Source organism: Nannospalax galili, unplaced genomic scaffold, assembly GCF_000622305.1.
Source record: "Nannospalax galili isolate Female #2095 unplaced genomic scaffold, S.galili_v1.0 scaffold95, whole genome shotgun sequence".
Classification (NCBI taxonomy): Eukaryota; Metazoa; Chordata; class Mammalia; order Rodentia; family Spalacidae; genus Nannospalax; species Nannospalax galili.
In genome coordinates this window covers 3271971-3279265 of record NW_008342393.1, presented here as the reverse complement: position 1 = coordinate 3279265, position 7295 = coordinate 3271971, and positions in this window count along the sequence as shown.

Sequence of the window (7295 nt, the reverse complement as noted above, 5' to 3'; positions counted from 1 at the left end):
GGGAAGATGTACCAGGTTAAGCACAGATGGTCTAGAACTAAGACAGTCTAATAACTCTGTTCTAACCCCAACTCCCATTTGAATGAAAGGAGTTACGAAGGAAGTGTACTATCAGATCTAAACTGGTAAAGTTCATGCAGGTAGGCTACAGATCACCAGCCAGGCTCCTCCAGCCTCAGGTGTCAGCACCTAGGGTAAATGCCCAGCCCAGAACCTTAGACACCTGCCTAAGACGGACTTTCCCCCCGGTCTGAGTTCACAGGGCAGTAACCAGGAACTGCCCAATGTTCATCTCAAGCCAGGACTGAGATTCGGACAGGCTGATGGGGTGGAGTGGCTACATTTTATAAGTGCACATTCTTGAAGAAGGCAAGAGGTTAGTTTCAAGTCTTTAGAGTACCAAGGGCTTAGTTCTGCTTCCAACTCAAGGGCAAGAACTCATGAATACCATGAAGCCACTTTCCTTTGCATTCTGTGTGTGTAGTGTGTGTTAAACCCCTGCTTTCCCTCTGTTCTTCCAGCTTTATTTCTTGGAACAAAATAGTTCAGTGGGAAGAAAAGGGACAAGACTGCAATGAAATAGGGACAGAAAGGAGGGAGGTGGGCCCTGGCCTGCCGCTGGCCATTCTCAGTATAGGAAATATGGTAATTAGAGCAAGAAATAAAGATTTCTTTTCCCCTAAGCTTCAAATCTGCAGCTCTACTTTAGACCAAGTAGGTGGACTGGGACTTGGGGGGGCACACAGGGACAGGACACATGAGGAGGACTACAACACCACATTGCTTTTGATCTAAAGAGGAAGGACTCTACTCTAGTAGGGTCTATCCTAGCAGCCAGAGAGTAGCCAGCACTTTTAAAACCATTCTCACTATCACCAACATCTGCATGTTCTCTGAAGGAAAAAACAAGGTGGAGATGGTAGGGGAGCTGTGACTCAAATTGCTTCTGTGAATTTGCAGGTACCTTCCTTTTTTAAGAAAAAAATGTTAGAGTAGCCAAAAGCACCATAAAAAATAAATAAATGAAAGAAAGAAAAAAAGAAAAGAAAAATGTGATGGGGAGATATGGGAAGTGTTGGAGGGGAGGGAGTGGGCATGGATTTGATCAAACACCTTATATGCATGTATGGAATTCTCAATAAAGTTTTTGTAAAAGTTAAAAAAAAAAAAGTCTCATTCCAGAGTGCCATCAGAGACCCTAGGGGTTGAAAAGGAAGCTCAATCTTCTAGGCTCCTGGAAGTACTCACTCCTTACTGTGAGTACTTAAAGATACTAATTGTGAGTCCCTGGTGAAAGATCTTGTCCCTATTTCTCCACTCTTAGGTGTCTCTGGGTTGAGGGTCTAGAGAGCTTCTTGGGGAATTAGGGTGAGGGCTGGGGATGTCAGTTTCTGTGTCAATTTGGTATCATGTCATAGATCACTGTGGAGTTTACAACCTGGGTTCACCATCCTGTTTGAGTTGCTCTCCCAAGACTGGGTGGTAGAGCTGGCCTTCCTCAGGGTTCTAATAATTGTACCCTACCCTAGATCTAAGTTGGGGGCGGGGGAGAATAAACAACCCAAATCAGAAGCAGTCTAGTGGCCTCTTTCTTATTCCTTCCTTCCTTCTCATTCTTCCATGCTGGCACCCTCTCCCTCCAGCAGCTCTCCCTGCTGCCCTGCTCACAGCCTCTGCCCAAAGCCAGCCCTGTTTGGGAACCTAAAAGGGAAGCTGAAGTGGCCCTTCCTTTTTACACCGATGCAGATACAAAAAAAACGGAGACCGGGAAATGAGTGCCTGGGCTGTGGGGTGGGGATTGCCCGACATGCTGGCCACTAGAACAGAACCTTGCCCGAGTCTTACGCTGTATGACAGGGCTATGTAGGTCCAGACTTCCTAGAGGTTTGGGTCAGATCCGAGCTGAGGGGTAGGGGAGTGTCTGAGTTCTGACCCTTGCAAAGCCCAGCAGGCTGGAGGAGGAAGCTGGGGACTCTGGGCCAGTCAGTCTTCCTACTCAGCATGCTTGGCAGGCAAGAAACAGCTGCCCAGAGCTTCAAGACCAGAGAGCCAGAGGCTTTTGGTTTCTACTCAGCGACCTCAGTTTGAGCCACCCCTCTCCCTTCTTCCCACCATCTGCCTTCGACCCTGCTCAGTTTCCTGTGCTAGCAACACAAACCTCTCTGGCTCCGCAGCGGCTGGACCTTTGATTCCTCCTCAGATCCACAGTCGGCATTAATTTTGAAACTGGCCCCCTCAATCCCAGCTTCCCTGACACTTAGCTTTGCCCTGAGAGGTTTCTAAGCCTGAGAATGTTGCAGAGCTGCTCTGGTTGGGGAGGTAGGTTACATTGGCTTCCTGATCTAGTCCGTCATGCCTCCATCCTCTAAGGTGTTTAGAGATGCCTGGACTGACTTCCTTTTAATTGAGACAGCTGGATCGCCCCTCATCCTTAACTATGTGGGAGACATTGGAGCCAGCCCCACACAGGGCTCTACCGGCCTGCTATGGGCTCCAGGCCCTTCTGCCAACCCACCCTTTTCAAATCATAGGCTCCGGCCACTACTTTGTGGTAGACCTTTCCAGACTTCAGAAAAGAACAATGAGAAATTGTGCTAGAGGGTTGAAAAATAAAAAAAATACATATGGAGAAAATGAGTAAAACAAAAGAGAGATAAGAAAGAAAAAGAAAGAAGAAAAACCGAAGAAGGAAAAACAAGACAGCGAAGAAAAGAAAAATGAAAGGGAGGAAAGCAAACATAATAGTGCAAGTGTCAGGCAACTAGTAGGGAAACAAAGGAAAAATAAAAACGGTAAAAGAGAGAGGATTCAGAATACACGCAATCAAGAGAAAAGAAATCGGGAAAGAATATAAAATCAAGACAACTAAAATAGAAGGAAAGAGGAAAAAGAAACACAAATGTAAGTGGAAAAGAAAGCACGCACAGAGAGAGAGAGAGAGAGAGAGAGAGAGAGAGAGAGAGAGAGAAACAGCCAAAGAAAAGGATAAGAGGAAAGGGTAAAGAAAAGAAAGGGGCAGTGCAGCCCAATTATGCCAATTCGCGGGAGAAACGAAAGAACCCCAAGAAATTCAGCCATGGTATTTCCAGGAAAGGAAGTGTCCTGGCCCGGGCCCCGCTGCAAATAAATCCTCATTATTCCTCACCACCAACCTGAAGGCCGCCACGGTCGCCACGATGTACACTGTTCCACTTGGGATAACGAAGCTCACTTTTAACAAAAATTTTTTAAAAACGTAATTTAACAAATACCCCTAACTGGAGAGGGTAGGTACCTCGATCCCTCCCTCCGGAGCCAGGGCGGGGGTGGGAGTTGACACCCAGATGCCAAGTCCCCGTGGCCGGAACCCCCGGGGGCGGGTCGGCCTCTCTCAAAGGCCGGGCAGTAAAGGTCACTGGCGGTCTGCTGGGCTGCACAGAATGGGCTCCCGGAGGTAAACAGACGCTTAACTTTCAACTTGGCCTTGACCTTCCTGGAAGTGTCTGGCGGGTATGTAAGGGAGCCTGCCGAGGCTTTCAGTGCATTCGGCTGGGTCTGTAAAGGGGGCTGGGGAGCTCCAGGCTCCTGAGGGTGGGTCTGCTTGGAGGCTCCTAGCGGGACACAAAGGCCTCGGTGCGACCGGGGCAAGGGCCGGCTTCGCCCTGGCTGGCCAGGAGACCAGAGCGCCAGGGTTGGGTGAAGAGTCCCAAGGAGGACATGGAGGCTGGGTCTCAATTTCTTTGTGGGAACCCAGGTTGGGTTTTACTTGTAGTTTGCAACTGAGAAGTGACACACGTGCTCTAGGGCAACTGTTCTTTTCAAATAAAAGCAGATGGTTTCATTAGAAACATAAACATACAGGAGCACAAATAGAAGGCATGCTCAGTTTACAAAATGCTTTCATGTATAAAGTCTCATCGAATAGTCATAGCATTTCTCTAAATTAGGAATTATCACCATTTTACAGATAAAGGAACTAAATCTCGTTTTTTACTGGAGTCCAACTGAGCTCTACCACAGGTCAGCAACAGTTGCTCATATACATAGAAGCATGTAGAGGAAACAGGAACACACACACACACACACACACACACACACACACTAATAAATGTGGAACTGGAACTGTTCCCCAGGATCTAATAGATGCTAAATAAATTACAGAGCAAACACATCAAAACTCATAGTACTACTTGTATTGAAATGTGTCTGGTCCCAAGGGGGCCAGCTAGAGGACTGGTGAGTGTCTCTGGGGCAAAGTTTAAGTTGGTCACCTCTGAGCTCTATAATTACATGCACTCAGCTGCTTATTTTTGTGTATGTGAATACAAGCAATCTATTGTGTGGGTACAAGCAATGTAGTTCCAAAAAGTTCAGCTGCAAACGATGCTGCTATTTTTTTCTTTTTCAGTGTTGAATTTGGAACCCAGGGACTCTCATGTGCTACAAATTAATTTTTTTGATTTAGTTATTAGTCTTCATAAGCTGAGATATAACTTGCATGGAGAAAATGCAGAAATTTCAAGTATACAGTTTGATGAGTTTGTACAAAGTGAACACAACCACATAACTGGCAACCAGACTGGATACAGAACATTTCCATAGCCCTACAAATCTTCTTTCTGCCCCTCCCTAGTGCCTTCCCTGGGTTAATTTCTATTCTGACCTCAGTCACTACAGACATGGAATCATACAATTTTTCTCTTTTATGGTTGGCTTTTATTCACATATTAACTATAGTAACAGTTTGTTGTTTCTTTTCCTTTTTTTGTTGTTTTTTTTGTTTGTTTGTTTGTTTGTTTTCTTTGGATTTTTGACACAGGATCTTACTTTGTCTCCCTGGCCGGCCTGAACTCACTATGGAGACCAAGCTGGCCTCCAGCTCACAGAAATCCACCTAAAGGACTGTGCCAAAGGCATGTGCCACCATGCCTAGCTTCATTTGCTGTTTTCTTTCTTTTTAAAAATATTTTACTTACTATTTTTTAGCGTTTGAGTGTATTGCCTGCATGTGTGTGAGTGCATTCTTATCATGCAATGCCTGTAGTAGAGGTCAGAAGAAAGTGTTGGAGTTCCCTGGAACTGGGGTTGTGGGTCATTGTTAACTACCATGTGGGTGCTAGGAATGGAATCCAGGTCCTCTGCAAGAGCAGCCAGTGCTTTCAACCCCTGAGCCATCTCTCCAGCCCCAGCTTGCTGTTTGTTAATCCCTGCATAGCACTCCATTAATTCCAGAGTTTAATTTGATTTCTTTGGGCCAGGCCTGGTGGCACACACCTTTAGTTCCAGCACTCAGGAGGGAGGCAGAGGCAGGTGGATCTCTGTGGGATCAAGGCTAGTCTGGTCTACATACATAGCAAGGAGCAAGGCTGGGGATGTAGCTCAGCTACAGAATGCTCTCCTTGTGTGTATGGGGCATTGGGTTCAATTCCTAGTACTGGAGAGGAAAAAGAAAAAAGGCAAACTAAAACATTTTATTCTTCTAGTTCTCCCAGCACTGGGGCGGGGGTGGGGGGTGGGCGGACAGGGGGAGCTGGAAGCTCAGAATTTCAAGTCTACCCTCAGCTACAAAGGGACTCTAATGTCGGCCTCTGATAGGAATGGCTGTGAGAATTTTCATGTCATCTTTATGTAGGGGCGAGTGCTGGAACTGACTTCTCTGTGTCATTGGAATTTTCGTGGTCCCCTGAAAGCACCAGACGTTGCCTTCTGATGAACATAAATTCTTTGTGACAGGTTCCTGCTTAAGAACATTTGGGTTTTAGTGTGGCTATGATTTTTCTTTTTAATTTAGGGATTCACCCACGTCTGCGCTGTATAAGCATTAATAAACGTACACACTGGAATTCTATTTCGATATATATATATATATTTGCCAATTGAAAGCTGTACCTGGAAATCCACCAAGTAAAAAATCTGACAGAGTTCTGACTTTCCGGGACAATCCTGGTATTTCTGCCTTTCCTGATGAGAACCCAGAAAGCACCAAATAGATATCTCCTTCTTTCCCTTTCAGGTTGTTTTCAAATGCAATAAAACAATTGATGTTTCTGGGCTTGGTGTCTTCAGTTATTAGCAATGTATTGAGGGTGAGCCACTTTATATCACAGACCTACAATCTGGAGGAATTCTGGCTTTCAGGGGGCCTTTCCTACAAAGTGATTCAAATTCAAGTGCAGGCTGGTGAGGGTTCTTGGGTAAACCCACCTAGAGTTCAAGGTGATCTGTTCTATATTGCTACCAAGACCTTGGTGTACAACAGAAAAGTTCCAGTTTTCTACAGAAAGACAGAGCTTTAGAAAAAGCAGGGGGGGGGGTTATTGGGGAGTACTATAGGAAAAAGAAAACCTTTAAAGGCAGATTTGTGAAACCGTTTGAATTTTCACAATTGTACAACACAATAGGCCCTAACAGTGGGGCCTCTAACAACTCCCCCAGCAGTTAGGCTACGGCTCACATCCCCTTTAACTTCCAAGGAAATTTAAAGCCTGCAGGAGGCAGATAGGGGTCCTGAGTTTTCTGGTCAAGCAATTGTATGGAAGTGTGCTGGGGCCAGGGTCAGTTTTGGGGCTTCTAGGTCCGAGGGGCAGAAAGGCTCCACACAGGCCAAAGGCCTACATTCTTGGAATCCGGGATCCCCACAGCTGATTCAGTTAGTTTGGCTTGGCTTCTCCAGACTGCCTTAGATCCCAGAAAAAAAGGGAGTGGGCATGGTGTGTGTGACGTGATTCTCTCTCTCTTTCTCTCTCTCTCCTCTCTCCCCTCCCCCTCCTTCCCTCATGCCATGATTGTGCTTCTGTGTCTCTCGGTTTCTTTCTTTCTCCACCCTTAAAGGGAAATCCAGAACCCCTTTCCCAGACAACATCCAGAGGCTCCATTTCCGGATGTTGCGTGTCCTCGGTTCCAAAGCCAACATTTTCTAGGCCTGAGTTTGTCTCCCGCCCCTTCTCTCCGCCTCATCCCGACTGGGGCCTCCATAGCCTTTTGGACTATGGCTAGGCAAGGTTCCTGGGGAAGGGGCCTCTCAGGCACCACCCTGGGCACAGCACATCCAGGACAGGAGGGGCATTTGGAAAGAACTGGGGTGTTAGTACCCAGGACCCAAAGCGAAGAGCTTCCTGAAGTGCCTGTAGCCCCCATTCCCTACTTCCTCTTACCCAGGAGCATTCCTGGGTTTTGCTTTTGAGACCCAAAGCGGCCTCCCAGCCCTACCCCACCGCCCAAGAGATGGGATACTTCATTGGGAGAGCTTTTTATTCTCTCGTCAAACCTGCCAAAGTGCTGGAGTTAGGGGGCCAAGGAGAGAGAGAGAGAGAGAG